The sequence below is a fragment of the Macaca thibetana genome, chromosome 5, assembly GCF_024542745.1.
Source record: "Macaca thibetana thibetana isolate TM-01 chromosome 5, ASM2454274v1, whole genome shotgun sequence".
Lineage (NCBI taxonomy): Eukaryota > Metazoa > Chordata > Mammalia > Primates > Cercopithecidae > Macaca > Macaca thibetana.
The window spans coordinates 31,253,772-31,271,097 of NC_065582.1; the positions used below are offsets into that span (position 1 = coordinate 31,253,772).

The 17,326-nt window shown below is 36.8% G+C and overlaps 1 protein-coding gene and 1 long non-coding RNA gene across 6 annotated transcripts in view; one reads left to right on the forward strand and one right to left on the reverse strand.

Moving 5' to 3' along the window:
- RXFP1 (relaxin family peptide receptor 1) overlaps positions 1–17,326 on the reverse strand; it is a 125,095-nt gene that overhangs the window by 87,419 nt on the left and 20,350 nt on the right. The gene's annotated exons all lie outside the window — the stretch shown is intronic.
- The window catches only part of LOC126954290 (uncharacterized), a 60,669-nt gene continuing 58,613 nt past the window's right edge, over positions 15,271–17,326 (forward strand). Inside the window, exon 1 of the long non-coding RNA XR_007725571.1 lies at positions 15,271–16,074. This is a non-coding gene — a long non-coding RNA (uncharacterized LOC126954290). The remainder of the gene's footprint in view (positions 16,075–17,326) is intronic.

Genomic DNA, 17,326 nt, shown 5'->3' on the forward strand with positions numbered 1-17,326 from the left:
ATCCTCTTTCCTGCATGGATGCTCTCCTTGCCTTACTCAGTGCAGACTCTCACTTACATAAGCACTCTCCCCACCCTGTTTAGGACCAGGCACCAGCCCCCTCTAAGGATGCCCTTCTCACCCCAGTGGAACTCCTCTCTGGACCACTACTCTATCACACTCAACACAGAAAAATACCTTCTTCTGATCCACCAAATGACTTTAGAACTCAGTTGTTTGGGAATAGAAGTAGAAAGGCGAAGGGCCAGTAAGTGATGTTTATAGGGAAACTTTGTGAAAGTCTAAAACAAAAAGCATTTCCTTTTTAGCATGGAACCATATCCTTAAGAATAGCAATAATTCACAGTGCAATAACACAAATCAATAGAAAAAATGCTATTGAGTCCCTCTGGAAAAGTATGCCCAAAGAGTGACAGAAGTAATAGTTCCTAGAAGAGCAAGTAAACATGCTCTCGTTGTGTAACCCAGCGATCCATCTGCCCTGAATGCTGTTTTTGTCCTGAACCAGCCTAAATATTTCAGTGGTTGACAATGTTTTTAAGCGGTTGACAATTTTGAGAGGGTGACAGACAACAGAGTTTATATTTCAGTGCAAATTATCTTAACTATCCTTTTTAGACTGACAGTTGTCATGAAGTCTCTCTGGCTTGGAGGATGAAAGGGATTCAGCTTTTCCAGCACTGTTTCCAGCCTCCCTGGCTGCCACTGTTCTTAAGGTTTGGGTCTGCCCTCAGCTCCTGTATCTTTTTTTTTTTTTTTTTTTTGAGACGGAGTCTCACTCTGTCCCCCTTGCTGGAGTGCAGTGGCCGGATCTCAGCTCACTGCAAGCTCCGCCTCCCGGGTTCAGGCCATTCTCCTGCCTCAGCCTCCCGAGTAGCTGGGACTACAGGCGCCCGCCACCTCGCCCGGCTAGTTTTTTTGTATTTTTTAGTAGAGACGGGGTTTCACTGTGTTAGCCAGGATGGTCTCGATCTCCTGACCTCGTGATCCACCCGTCTTGGCCTCCCAAAGTGCTGGGATTACAGGCTTGAGCCACCGCGCCCGGCCCTGCTCCTGTATCTTTTATTTATTTCTCACGCAAAGTAATTCAGTCTTCTTCCAAATATGTGTATAACCAGAGGTAGGTGCTTAGATCTGCTTAAAAGGCAGTAGGGATTATATATAACAATTTAAAAATGTCCCCCACCCCTGTACTCTAGTAGCTTTTCCAAAATATCTCTACATGTGGAACTGTCAGGATATGGGGTAAAATATGAAAATACGTTGTTATTGGAATGTGAACGATCAACATTTGCAATGAATAGGGTCCTTCAGGTATGACTGGAATTCCAACTTTTGAATAGTTTAGTGTTGGAATTGTCATATTTATGACTCCTAAAGGCTGTAAATTAGGTAGCCCAATAACAAAATTTCTAAGATCAGACCTTACATTAAGTTTTTTTTAAAGTAATTGTGCTGTTATAATGTTATATTATATAATTATGTTATAACATTATATAATTATAATGTTATATAATTATGTTATAACATTATATAATATAACATATAATATATAAATATAATATAACATAATTATATAATTATAATTATATAATGTTATAATCATATAATTATACTTATGTTATAATTTATGTTATACCATAATTATGTAATTATATAATTATAGTATAACATTATGTTATATGTAATATGTTGTATGTTATATATGTTTTATATGACACATATAACATGTTATAGCATATATAGCATATATAACATATATAACATAACATTATACATTTGTATATGACATATTATATTGTTATAACATTATAACAATATGTTATAATGTATATACTATATAACATAACATATAACATTATATATACATAACATTATATAATATAATGTTATAATGGCTACAATGTCACTAGGTAATAGGAATTTTTTGGCTCCATTGTAATCTTATGGGACTGCTGTCATATACAGGGTCTGTTCCATTGCTAACTGAAATGTTCTATGACTGTATGTTACAACTCTGTAAGTTGTAGAATACTTATAATAATGCAAATGATTTATTGTTCATAGAAATGCAGATTATGTGTGACAGATAGATACAGATTGTCAGATACATTGATTATTGCCCCATAGATTATTGGTCTCTTTTGCATGTGTTAATCAGATTTATTTCAGTATTCCTGTTGGCGTGTGTGTGTGTGTGTGTGTGTGTGTGTGCGCGCTGAATTCTCCTTTGAGTTATTTGTAACACCTTACTGGTTCTCTCATTAGCAAATGAATTAAAGTCTTTGAGGTCTCTGAGACATTTTTATTTTATATTTATATGAATATCATTATGTTACCTTCTCTTCCTTCTCCTTTCACTTCTACTTCTTTTTAAATTATCTTTTAACAGGTGTGAGGACCCACTCAGAATCCCAGGGCTGGTACAAAGATTATTTTAAAGTGAAGACATTTGAGAATCAACAGATGCCAGATGCAGAAAGAAGCTTTCTCAGAGCTTCCTTTATCTGACTAAAATCTGAAACTTCTGGGAAATAATCCTTCCCTAAATTCCCTCTTTTGGGTGAGTCTACTCCCAGGAGAGAGACCAACAGTAAACCTGTCATACATCCCTTCCCTGGGGAAATTCATATCCTTAAAGGATGGATAGGCTACATGAACCTGCCTAAACAAACATCATCACAAACTTTATCTCCTGTTTTTTCTTCTAAAAATCGCTTTGTCCTTCCTAAAGAAATGATTTTCTTCCCATGGAAGCCTTTTCTTCCTCTCCCTTTCCCCTACTTAGTTAGGAAAATTAGCCTCTAACTTTAACTGTTTGGCAAGCTGGCTATTACTTTAGTTAGCTGCCATATGCATACAAATCAGCCTCTTGTTGGTTTAATTTGCAGGTTCCCAGTCCTTGAACATAAGGGCAAAGAAAAAGTGTTTCCTCTGGGACACAGATCTAACTTGAACACAGAGGATCTGTACTTTAGGATCAACTGCCCCGGAGGGGTGTGCACTCAGGGTTCCTTTAACAAAAGCTTCAGGTGGAATCATCCCAGTTGTAGAAAACTCAAGATATATATCCTGGCAAAAAAAAAATTGTTGGCTTAAAAGTAACCTCAGCTTGTTTGAGATTAAACTCTTGTTGATCTGTTATGATAAAATTCTCCCCTTAATAAATATGTGTATTTTAAACCGTGATAAATTTTAGAATATAGAGATAAAATTAATCAAACATATAGTATTGGCATTACATTTTAATGTGGGAATAATCTGTGCTTATTGGGGGGTTGGAGTGTTTTTTTATGATTAAGAGAATTAGGCAATTAAGGAATAACAGATGAACTTACTAATTTCAACTTAAAACAGGTAATTAGGTTCAAACTTGTGATATTATGTCATAAGAGAATTTAAGTGTGTAAGCAGCACTGGATTATTTAAGATAACTTGACATTTACTATATTTAAAATATGTTTTATTGGATTTTCTAAAGTTTTTAAGCACGCATTTAAAATACAGGTTGAGGCCGGGTGCAGTGGCTCACGCCTGTAATCCCAGCACTTTGGGAGGCTGATGCAGGTGGATCACTTGAGGTCAGGAGTTCGAGACCAGCCTGGCCAACATGGTAAAACCCTGTCTCTACTAATAATACAAAAATTAGCCGAGCATGGTAGCACACGCCTGTAATCCTGGCTACTCAGGAGACTGAGGCACAAGAATCACTTGAACCCGGGAGGTGGAGCTTGCAGTGAGACAAGATCACACCACTGCACTCCAGTCTGGGTGACAGAGTGAGACTCTGTCCAAAAAAAAAAAAAAAAAAAAAAAAAATACAGGTTGTGTACTTCTTATTCAAAATGCTTGGGAACCTAAGAGTTTTAGATTTCAGATTTTCTTAGCTTTTGGAATATTTGCAATGACATTCTCAGATATTTTGGAAATGAAACCCAAATCTAAACACAGAATTTATTTGTTTCATATATACTTTATACATATGACCTGAAAGTAATTTTATACAATATTAAAATGATTTTATGCATGAAACAGTTTTGACTGCATTTTGGCTGCAACCAATTACATTAGGTCAGGTGTGGAATTTTCCACTGTGACATCTTGTCAGTGCTCAAGAAGTTTCAGAGTTCAAAACATTTCGGATTTCAAAATTTCAGATTAGGGATACTCAACTTGTATTTAGAATAAAATTAATCATTACATTTAAGATGCTGTTTAAAACAGTTCATTATACTTTGTCTTGAATGAGACTGGTTAAAAGTTCAATTTTTTCAACTCGAGTTAAACATTTATAATCTAAAAAGTGAAGTAGATTGGTTTTATTTTACAAGATTTATAAGTAGAAAATAGGTTTGTAAATTGAAGTTAAAGGTTGAAGGGAAACATGGTTTTTGAATTTGTTTTTTGAATTTGTTTCTATAATAAAAGCATATAATTTTAAACCCAAGTATAATAGACACTGTTGGTTTGTTGATTCAACAGTGATTCCCAAAACCTTCTCTCTTGTTGTCCGTCCATTAAAGCGGTTGGAAAGCAAAATACTTTCTTCCCCAGCTGGCCGGCTTCTCGGTGTCTGAGGGGCACAGTTCCGGCCAGTGAGACATGGGCAGACATCTGCTGAGGAAGTCCTGGAGGTGCTAGCTTTCTTGATACAAGAGATGGATGGGGCTGTTGTCTTCCACCTTCTTTCTGCCTTGAACATGATGGGATGATTGTGTGAAACTGCAGCAACGGTTTTGCATCTATGAGGCAACACATATGCTGGCAAGACCAAGAAAACTCACAGATACCTACAAAATGCCAACCCTGGAATCATCAGGCTACTCGGACTCCTCTTTAGGTGAGAAAAACAAACCCTTCTTTGTTTAGGCCACGCCGGGTCAGGTTTTCCTTTGTTGCCAGAAAATACATCAAGAAACTCAGGAAACTCCAAAGTGTTCTTTCTGCAGAGCCATTCCAGATGTGAAAAAGCTCATGTTGGCAATTTACTTGAAAGGGTGATTGAAGAAGTAAGTGAAAGACTGATGGGGCTTGTAGGGACAGCAGTAGAAGGAGTCCAAGCTCTCTGAGCCTCAGGTATGAACTGCCATACAAATTCCTTCAGCGTTGGTGGGGTGAGTGGTCCCTGTTGGGCTAATTGGGAAAAAAAATCATCCCTGAACTATTAAATCTTTCTCTGGGACTCAGTCTACTGGAAGCCCCAAGAGAAATGTCTGGGAAGTAAAAAGATGGCTTAAGGTGTGGAGATATTGTTGGGACTGATATGTAGACAATACTTTATGTGATGTGCTCAGTGTAATAGGATGGTCTCAGGCAGCCTGCCAGCTTCATTACCTACAGCTACCTGGGTTAGTTACATCCATGCAGCTGAAGGAGAAAAAGCCAGAGGAAAGCTTTCATCCTTTTTCTTCCTGTTAAGTATTTCATAGTTCTGAGGTTTCTCTGACCCGAGGTTAGTTTGATTTCACTTATCAAGCTTATGGAAATTCACTAATATCAGTGCAACAGTCAGAAATACTTAACAGAAAAATTATTGTAGAATTGTGTAAAGATACCAATTTGCCATTGAAAAGACAACTGCAATTCTATGAAGAATTTCTACCTTCCTAGTTTGCATGATACCATCTTGTGCTTCACATTAAAGTAGAAAAAAGTAGCTTTTCTTTTTGTTGTAAATACATCAACCATAAAATTATAATTCACAGCCGCTTGTCTTAATATTGGATACGTAATGGGTATATGAATTTTTTTTAAAAGCACATCTATTACTAGTATAGGGGAAAAAAAGCTTAGTATTGGGAATCAATGCAGTGGGGCAGGGAGGTCTAGCCTTCATTTGTCACCTTTCTAGATCTGTGACCTTCAGTAAATTTTTTGAGCTTAAGTTTCATCATTTGGAAAATAAGTGGTTATATTAATCTAATGGTATTAAACATGGTTGAATAAAATTAGGGTTTCAGGAAGGTACATCAGTTTTTACAAGTCTTCGACTAGAATTTTATTTTTGTTTTTATTTTTTGGGGGATAGGGTCTTGCTGTTGTCCAGGCTGGAGTGCAGTCGCATGATCATAGCTCACTGCAGCCTCTAACTCCTGGCCTTAAGCAATCCTCCTGCCTCGTCCTCCCAAAGTGCTGGGATTACAGGCCATAGCCACTGTGCCCAGCCAGAATCTTATTTTTCAAAATACATTTTAAACTAAAAAATGGATAGTAAAGGCATATATAACTTTGTTAAATATGTAAAAATTTTAACACAGTGTAAATAGTCAACATTTTAACTTATGCAACCAGATTAACCTTTTTTTGTAAACACAGATCTTGAATAACCATCTTTCCAGCTTTGTTTAAATGAAGAGTGAGATTTCAAAATCTGTTGAGGTTAATATTATGACAGCTGTCACTTAAAATTTTTGTGTTCATATTTGGTTGCATGATTATTATTGATTGGTTCTATAATAAATATATTTTGTGAATGTATTGAGAAGTTTTAAAAATACTGATCACTTAGCTTGCTTCTTCAATTATACTCTTTCATGTCTACAGCTTTTCTGTACCCAAAAGCTATTTTTTCTATACATGACCAGCAGCAACCTCGTCTAGATTTCATATCAATTCAGGATTTCTCAGGCCTTCAAAATCTATGTTCAGTTTTGATAATAAAATATATTTTATACCACTTCCCTAAGGTTTTGATGTATTTCTCATAGGGGTGAATATATATCTTGCTTAAGACTATATAACTTTTGTGGCTCCCTACCAACCAAGAAAATTTGGTTCAGCTTTATTTTTTTGTAGTTATTAAGAATGAGAAATAGTTTTCCCAAACATAAACTTATATTAAAATATTGAATGTGCTATGCCAAACCACACGTGCCCTACTCTACCCATTGCCCCATTCCAATAGGCTACTCTTTACTGAGATTCTCTGTTTAGACGACTCTGTCTTGTTTGCCCATGAATAAGGAAGGCTCAATGATTTCTTGATATGAAGCCTAATTGGAGGAAGCAACTACTTTCCACTCTTTCTGTGTTCCTCCTGGTTGTGTGTGCATTTGCAAATGTATGCACCAAGCATTAGAGCACACAGAATGAGGACACCAATGAGGAAGGTGGTGGCTTCATTTGAATAATTTTTCCTGCTTATTTTAAAATTAAACTTATTTACTGCTAAAGGTGAGATCCAGTTCCTTTCTCAGATCAAGAACAAATAGGTGAGATAGAAAAGTTTAAGAAAATGGGATGTGATGCAGATTTCAGTAGGCTCACCTTACAGGAAAAATGTGTGGCTTAGGAGTGGATGCATTTCTCAAGATGTTTTGAAGGCTTTCTGATCAAATCAATAAAGTATTTAATATATCTGAATATATCTATGCACTAGGAGTTTGTAAGGCACTGGGATTAGGACATTCATACTTTTAACAGAGATTGGGTAGCAAAAGAAACTGAGGATGGAATCGAAACACCTAGTGGAGCTCCAGTGCAGCAGTGGACAGTCAGTGAAGGTGACTCCATGACAATGATGAGGCATTTGGCTCTTTCAGCATGGATTAACTTAACACTTAATGTGGATACAAATGTATCTTGCTGCTAGTGGTACTTAAAATTAGACTTTTTGAATTACAGTTTTTAATTTGAATATTCTCATTTCATGTAAAAACCATTCATAGGCTGGGCACAGTGGCTTATGCCTGTAAGTCCAGCTTTGGGAGTCTGAGGCTGGAGGATTCCTTGGAGTCCAGGAATTTGAGGCTGCAGTAAGCTCTGATGGTCACCACTGCACTACTGCCCTCCAGCCTAGGTGACAGAGGAGACCCTGGCTCCAAACAAACAAACACACTCATACTTTAAGGAATTTATCAATTAATTAAAAAATTTTCTAACTGAAAAACTACTCCAACTTAGGTGACAGAAGACACCCTGTCTCTAAACAAACAAACAAACTCATACTTTAAGGAATTTATCAATTAACTAAAAAAATTTCTTCACTGAAAAACTACTCCAACACATACAAACCTAAATTATTAGTTCAAAATTTGAGAGCAACTTGGAAACATTCTTAAGCATTTAAATCCCAACAGCAGAAACACTTAAAAATTATTTACTTTAAAAATTGATACATACATATCAATTATAATACAGTAATTATACATATTTTGGGGATACAATTTGATTTTTCCATATATCTCTATGTTGTATAATGATGCAATTAGGGTAGTTAGTATATCTATCATCTCATGCATTTATCATTTCTTTGTGGTGAGAACATTTAAAAGCCTCTCTTCCAGCTATTTCATCATATATAATAATTTACCTTTAACCACAGTCACTCTACTGTGTAATAGAACACTGTAATTTATTCCTCCTATGTAATTGTAACTTTGTATCCTTTGACCAACCTCTTCCCATCCTTCTCTCTGCTCTGGTCACCACTGTTCTACTCTGTGTCTAGGATACTATGATATCACCTTTTATAAAAGGATTGCTGGATCATATGGCAGTTTTATTTTTAATGTTTTGAGGAATCTCCATATTGTTTTCCATAATGGCTGTACTAATTTCCTACCAGCAGTGTGGAAGGGTTCCCATTTCTCCACATCCTTGCCAATACTTGTTTTCTTTTTTGATAATAGCCATTCTAACTGGACTGAGGTGGTATCTCATTGTGGTTTAATTTGCATTTCCCTGATGATTAGTGATGTTGAGCATTTTTTCATATATCTGTTGGCCAGTTGTAGGTTTTTATTTGAGAAACGTCCATTAAGGTCTTTTGTCCATTTTTCAATTGTGTTTTTTTTTTTTTTTCTGTTAATTTTCTTATGTATTTTGGATATCAACTCCTTGTCAAATGTACAGTTTGCAAATATTTTCTCCCTTTCTGCAGGTTGTTTTTTCACTCTGTTAATTTCCTTTGCTGTGCAAAACTTTTTCAGTTTGATATAATCCATTTGTCTATTTTTGCTTTTGTTGCCTATATTTATGAGGTGTTATTTAAAAAATGGTTGCCAAGCCCAATGTGGTGAAGTATTCCCCTTATGTTTTCTTCTAGCAGTTTCATAGGTTTGCATCTTACATTTAAGTCTTGAATTCATTTTGAGTTGTTTTTTGTATATTGCAAGAGCGAGGGTTGTAATCTCATTCTTCTACATGTGGATATTTTATTTTCCCAGAATCATTTATTGAAGAGACTGTATTTTCTCCAATGTGTGGTCTCGGCACCTTTGTCAAAACTCAGAAACATTTTAAATGAAGCATTTAAATCTTCTTTTCCTTCTGAAAATTCTTTTTCTAAGGATGAATCATTCCCCTATGACTACAAAATTGTGTGCATTGTCTGCATTTCATGGGGTCTGTGTGAGTGGCGCACAGAGGAGGAAAAAGTGCTGTAACCTGTGCGCGGCTATTGCACCTTTCTCTTTGACATTATTTGGTTCCCAATGTAATTCGAAGACCAAAGCCAGAGAGCAAGTACAGTGAAATATTTTTATAATGTGCTTTTGAGAAAATTGCACCCTTTCATACAGTAAGGTGACTATGCTATGGCCAGTTATCATTTTTGGGGGGACACATAGTTTGACCTGAGTTATAGTCAAATCATAAATTCCTGTCTCAGAGCTAAAACCTTAAGGGTTTCAGTAAACATTTCTTGGGAACTAAGTTCTTAGTGACTTATCATTGAATGGAATGAACTAAGCTTTTTACTCTTACAGATTCTGACAGAAATGCAAAAACACAGTTTGTGTCTAGGGAACTCAAGTAAACAACAACTCAGTAACACTATAACCCTCATTCTGTAACAACATTAAATGTTAATATGGAAAATGTTAACATCATTGCTCTGAAATCAGTGCAGTCAGTTTTGTTTACTTACATCTAAAATAAAGTAATAGGTTGTAATTGATACATTTAATTAAAATATTTTCCGCCAAGCATCAGATTTACTTTATTTTCTTAAAATAAAGTATTGTGTATATTGGAGCTTTACAACATGATATTATGAGATACATATAGCTAGTAACATGGTTACAATAGCGAATCAGATTAAAATATCTATCATTTCTAATTAAAATATTTATAGTATTTCTGTACAGCTATGACTTTTTCAAGCACTAAGAGTTTAATTGTACTCTATAACTTATTTCCAGCATTTGAAATCCTCTTACAATCTATGAAAAATATTCAATATACGTATTTTTTTTACATCATTGCCCCCAGTCTCAAAGTGTATAAATAATTTGCTAAAATGCCTTGTTAGGAAGTAAAATTAAACAACAAAACACAAAAGAAAACCAAAAAGGAAACCATACACAAAGACAAACTTTCCCTATATTCAATTCTTTTTTTTTTTTTTTTTTGAAAGAATCTCACTCTGTTGCGCAGGCTGGAGTGCAGTGGTGTGATCTCAGCTCACTGCAACTTCCACCTCCTGGGTTCAAACGATTCTCATGCCTCAACCTCCCGAGTAGGTGGGATTACAGGTGCACACCACCATGCTCGGCTAATTTTTGTATTTTTAGTAGAGATGGGGTTTCACCATTTTGCCCAGGCTGGTCTCGAACTCCTGGATTCAAGCGATCCACCTGCCTCAGCCTCCCAAAGTGCTGGCATTACAGGTGTGAGGGTCCGTGCCCAGGCTGATTCATTTATTTTTAAAGATAATTTTTATCTTCAATCAGGTCTATCAATAATGATTTCAGATATCCAGAAACAAATTAAACAAACTATGATTATAAATAGAGGATTTAAAAATAAATTATATGGTACAATTACAGAACTATAAATTCATAGCACAGGTATATACAGTTCAACAATTTGAAAAATGAAGTAGCTCTATATCCACTGATATAATAAGTTGTTTAAGGCATATCACTAAGTTACAGAAAGTATGCTGAAGAATAATCTATATAGTTTGCTTTTATTTGTATGAGATAAAAGACACATATGCTAATGTTTATAAACTTATGGTATGTTAACACAAAACTGCCAACAGTGGTAGTCTTTGGGAAGTGGACCAAAAATGGCAGAAGAAAGTGGGGATTTTACCTTTCAGTTTATATACTTAGGAAAAATTTGACTTGTTTTTAAAAAGTAAGTATTCCTTTAATAATTAAAAAAATCTCTGATGTTATTTACAGATAATGGAAGAGTGTAAAAATATGGTTTCTTAGCTATATATAAAAAATCATTGAATTGTAATATTAGTTTTCTCTGGATATTTTGTAACAAGGTGGGACTAAGCTAGTTGTTCTTAATTGGGGATGATTTTGGACCCGGGGAACATTTGGCAGTGGTTGGAGACATTTTTGATTGTCACAACTTGGGGGTTGCTACTGGCATCTAGTAGGTAGAGTCCAAGGATGCTGCTAAGCATTCCTCAATGTACAGGGCAGTTCCCACAAATATTTATCTGTCCGAAAATGTCAACAGTGTCCAGGATGAAAAATCCCGAACAAAGCATTGGTGAATAATCAGTGGGAAACCATTCAGAGCCATTTTTGGGGCTTAGAAAGTGATATCCCAAAGTATGGCACTTTAGCATACTGAGTACTTTGAACTGGAGGACATTGGAAGGGGCTCAGAAGTAAAGTCTCTCTCTGACCTTCTCCTGCCCTTCTTTCTCCTATCCCCCTTCCTCCTCCAAGGCAGGCCATAGAAACTAGAATCCCTTTCCCCCCAAATCAGCCATAAAACCTAGAAATATGACTCCAACCTTCCCCTGCCTTTCTGTGTAAGAGCTAGCCATAAAGAAATCCTCTGACTTAACTCGTCTGAAAGTAGATAATAAGACCTTCCAGAAGATGGCCTACCTTGTACCTGCACAAATCCTCAAAGTGCATCTCTCCATGGGTCACCCTCCTGTCTCTGCTTCCTTGCTGTTGTTATGGATGAGCTGTCTTTGCCTCTGTCCCATATCAGTCCTTCACCTGAGCTTCCAGTTCCATCCCCTCTCTCCTACTCAGGACACATTTTAGCAACTCTCCCTTTCTCTCTTAAGTATCATCAATGTTTACCTCTTTCCTAGCTTATTCCCTGAAAACATGCTTTGTGTATCCCTTCTTAAAACAGAACAAAACAAAAAATATTTTCTTGATTCAATTATCTGTGCCACTTATATATTGCCATTTCCTATCTCTCCTTTTTAGCAAAACTTGTCAAAAAATTTCCATACTGGTGTCTCTGATATTGTTATTTTTTAAGAGAAAGGATCTTGCTCTATTGTCCAGGCTGAAGTGCAGTGGCATGATCAGAGCTCACTGTAGCCTCAAATCTCTGAACTCAGGTGATCCTCCCACCCCAGCTTCCCAAGTAGCCAGGACTTCAGGAGCATTCCACCACTCCTGGCTATTTTTTAATTTTTATTTTTGTAGAGACAGAGTCTTGCTATGTTGCCTAGGCTGGTCTCAAACTCCTGAGTTCAAGCAATCCTCCTGCCTCAGCCTCCCAATGTGCTGGGAAAACAGATGTGAGCCATAGCACCTAGCCATCTTATATAATTTTTGTGTTTAGCTTTACTTTTGAAGTTTTGGAAATCTGTTGAACATAACATTAACCTTTAGTTGTAAATTGGGGTTCCCATGCTGAACAATGCAGTGATACCTTTAGGGCCCTTTGAGGGCATTTTTGTCCTATAAATTTTGTCACAGACTCTTGCCAACTTTTTATAGTTTTCATCACAATTTTCTACCAGCTGTCACTTCTACTATCATTAATTTGTCTGCCTCTGTAGTCTCATTACTCTAATTCCCATTTCTACTTTGTAACTTGAAACTGCTGTGGCCAAAAACACAGCTACTTGGACATGTTAGATTTCTATGTGAAAGAGAGCAAATAAGCTCTGAATGAGGGCCTAAAACAAGACGGGATGTTTTCCCTTTTTTTAATGCCTAGGTTTTGAAATATCAAAGTTTTCGAGGGTCTAGGATAAGTAATTCTCAGATGAGTAAGATGTTGTCATAATCACGAGTTCACATTCAGTAAGCATTTATTGAATAAATGTATCTATTTCCCAATACATAAAGTGTCTGAGGTTTCATATTTATACATTTCTAGCCATGAATTTTGTACTTATACATTTCTAGCATCTGTCTCAAACTATGACAAAACTCTTTTCTTGACTATCCAACTATCACATTTTATTCCTACTTACTGGTGCGATAACAGTCAGTTTTATTGATTTATGCTGGTAGTGCAGCCAAGAAATAAAAATCCTAAATTAAGGGCAGTTGTATTTCTTCTTAACAGCATTTCCATTTCACGCCTTATTTCCATGCCTACTGCCTCAACTGTGATTCTGATCTGTATTAGCTCACGTCTAGATAACACATTTTTAATAACTTACTTTGTGACACTTTAGCCTTATTGTCAAAGTGTCCCCAACTGGTCTCAACATACTTTTCTGTTTTTTTCGAGTGTCTTTATTTTTTAAAATTTTCTTTATATATTTTTTTAAATTTTAATTTTTAAAATTTTTTAAAAAAACTTTAAATTTTCTTTATTTTTGTAACAAGGTCGCATTCTGTCACCCAGGCTGGAGTAACCAGTGGCATGATCTTGGCTCACTGCAGTCTCGACCACCTGGGCTCAAGCAATCCTCCTATCTCAGTCTTCTGAGTAGCTGGGATTACAGGCACATGGACCACACGTGGCTAAATTTTTATATTTTTTGTAGAGACAGGGTTTCACTATGTTGCCCAGGCTGGTCTTGAACTCCTGGGATCAAGCAATCCATTCACCTTGGCCTTCCAAAGTGCTGGGATTACAGGCATGAGCCACAGTGCCCGGCCTATATTTATTTTTAATTGAGAAGTAAAAGTTGTACATATATATGGTGTACAATGTGGTGTTTTGATATATGTATACACTGGGAAATGATTAAATCAAACCAATTAACATATTCATCATTGTACTTGCTTATCATTTTTTTGTGGTGAGAACATTTAAAATCTACTCTCTCAGCAATTTTCAAGTGTATAACACATTATTACTAACTATAGTCACCATGCTGTACGACAGATCTCTGGGAATTATTTTTTAATTCTTATTTGTTTCAGTCACTTGCTTCGTCCTTCTCTTTGTTGCACCTGTGCACCTGTGCAACAAAGAGAAGTGTAAGAAATCACATTTTTTGGCCAACATCTCTCCATTTTCCCCCAGACCCTGGTACTCACCATTCGTCTCTCTACCTGTATGATTTTGGCTACTTCACATTGTACATATAAGCAGGATCTTGCAGTAGTTGTCTCTCTGTGCCTGACTTATTTCACATAGCATAATGTCCTCTAGGTTCATCCATGTTGTCACAAATGACAGTTTCTTTTAAAAGGCTGAATAATATTCCATTATGTATATATACCACATTTTCATTATCCATCATCTGTTGATGGACACTTAGGTCCACAACTTAGTTTTAAAACTGAATAGTCCGTTATATTGACTCCTTTCACTTTGGTCAGTAGTTTTTTTTTTTTTTTTTTTTCTCCTTCATATTTTTGAGCATTTAATATGTTTTAGGCACCAGACTAAGCACTTTGAATGCTTTGTTTCACTTCATCTTCATGAAACTCCATTAAATAAGTTCTAATATCATCATGATTTTATAGTTTAGGAAGCTAAAGCATAGAGGAATAAATTGCTTAGAGATCATGGAACCAGTAAGTGGTGGAAATGGGATTCGGATGCAGATCTGTCTGATTCCAGAACACGTGTTCTTAACCAATGGACCTCTACCAATTCCCGATATAGACTTGCTTATGAACCCTGAAAGGTTATTGATACTTCTACCTCCCTTTTTTGGACTTATGGCAGTGTTCCTGAATATCTTCTTTTTCACCTATTTAGATCTTACCCTTTAAGATCAAGGTCAATTATAGCTTCTAACTTACTTCCTCTATGACCATGTCCATTCTGGGTGGGCTGTCCCTCTTTTGAAATCCTTCGGTGCAAGGAGGAGATGCTGTCTCATCAGAGTATTTTCTGTTTGTGTGGCTCAGGGCATTCTAAGTTATTGTCCCACAAGGTCAGAAACAGACATTATATATGTAAATAGACATACTTCTCAACAGAGATATTGGAGATGGCAGCTTTACAAACTCAGACTCGTGGTTTATTTGGAACAATGATTTCCAATGAAGACAGTGGTTCTAGGTTTTCCTTCATTTATATTTATGAAGTAAATTAAAACAATAAAAAGATGGTTCTCTTGTTAGTTTTTCTCTTTATAGACATTTCTAGAAATAAACAGCTGAACTGATCCAACCTCATGGGAATCTTTATATTCAAATGCCCAAGGTAGGGACAAAATGAACCAAACAGGGCAGAATGCAAAAATATGCACCAAGAATCCTCAGAGGCAGATACTACTATATTGGTATTCAGTAGAGTTTTGCTTTATTCTTGGATGTGCCATTAAATTGATGGGCAAATTTGGCATGCTACTCTGTCTTACTGGATTTTAGGTTTTCTTCTGTGTCAAAAGAAGGGGCAGTACCAGCTGTTATAATATTATTTGATTCTAGGTGGGAGATGGAGTGTTAATAAAAAATAGTTTGAAATTTCATTCTTCAGGAGGAAATACTAGGGAAAGAGGATAAATGAAGAAAAACTGAGAAAAAATATGAAATGGAATGGACAAGTAGGGAATAAATAAATATAAATACTGCCTGGGAGGGCTCAGGGAAACCGTTAGTTGCCTATTGATTCTCCATTTCCCATTTTCCTGTTAACACAACCCCTATCTTGTTTGTAGGGACACTGTGTTCTGCACATTAGATGAGGTGACTGCCCCAAGCAATAAAGTGACTCCTGTTTCTGGCTTTCCCTGTTTCCTTGGCAGCGAGGTGGGACTGTGTGACCCAATTCTGACCATGAGACCTAAAAACTAGAAATCTTCTTGGGAAATTTTTGGAAAAGCCATTGCTTTCCTGATAATGGGGAGAAAATCCTGCTTTACATCACTCTTCCCCTTCTTCCTGCTTTGAACATGAACTTGATGTCTGGAGCGACAGTAGCCATCTTTCCATCTATTAGGAGTCAATGTAACATAAAAACCAGTGCCTGAAGAATGGAGGAATGGGAAAGGTAGGAAGAACCTAGGAGCCTCAGGGCATAGCTGAATAGCTGCTGCAATGCCAGCAAGCACTTACTTCTAGTGTGTGTGTGTGTGTGTGTGTGTTTGTGTGTGTGTGTGTGTGTGTTAAACTTTTATTTTAGGTTCAGGGGTACATGTTCAGGTTTGTTATATAAGTAAACTCATGTCATGGGGATTTGTTTTCAGATTATTTTGCCACCCAGTTACTAAACCTAGTACCCAATGGTTATTTTTTTCTGCTCCTCTCCCTCCTCCCACCCTCCACCCAAGTAGGCCCCACCCAGTATCTGTAGTTCCCCTCTTTGTGTCCATATGGACTTTGTTTATGTGAAAAAAAAAATTCTTAAATTCTTATTTGTTTAAGTCACTGTTGCTTGGTCCTTCTCTTTGTTGCACCTATGATGCATTTCTAACTGATACAGAAGGACTGATGAAAACAGCAATACAGACTCTCTACTACGGAAAGGAGCAAAAGAACTGAAATTAAGTAAAGGAACCCCGCAATGATTGCCAAAAGCTGAAGGCAAGGTGTGGGGTTTAGGCTTATGGCTTTCGAAATGACTTGGAAAGTTAGCCAGGATAGATAAATGTGATGTTTTTGTTTGAAGACTAGCTGACAACAATTAGAGGAACAAGTGAGATACAAAAGTAGGAAGTCCTGTGAGTCATAATTTTAAAGAAAAATTGATGCAAATCTAAGGAGACACTTTAAAGGGAGACTAGTCCCTGAACATAACATGTAGCTTTCTTTCCTTGCTGTATTTTTACGGTAAGTTTTATAACAGTCTTGGGTTTGCAAAAGGTCTACTTTAGGTATGTACAAGTATGCTTGCATCAGACACACCCGAATTGAAGAATATGCTATGGAACAACTTGTCCATATTCTTCAATTCTCACAATGTCATTGTTTCCTGACTAAAGGAGATTATACAGCTGTGGCCACTGAATGCAATGTGTGATCCTGGACTGGAGGCTGGATTAGAAAAGCATCATTCTGGGCCTGGCACGGTGACTCACGCCTGTAATCCCAGCACTTTGGGAGGCCAAGGTAGGCAAATCATGAGGTCAGGAGTTCGAGACCAGCCTGGTCAAGCTGGTGAAACCCCATCTCTACAAAAAAAAAAAAAAAATAGCCATGGTGGTGCCTGCCTGTAGTCCCAGCCCAGCTACTCGGGAGGCTGAGGCAGAAGAATCGCTTGAACCCGGGAGGTGGAGATTGCAGTGAGCCGAGATCGCGCCACT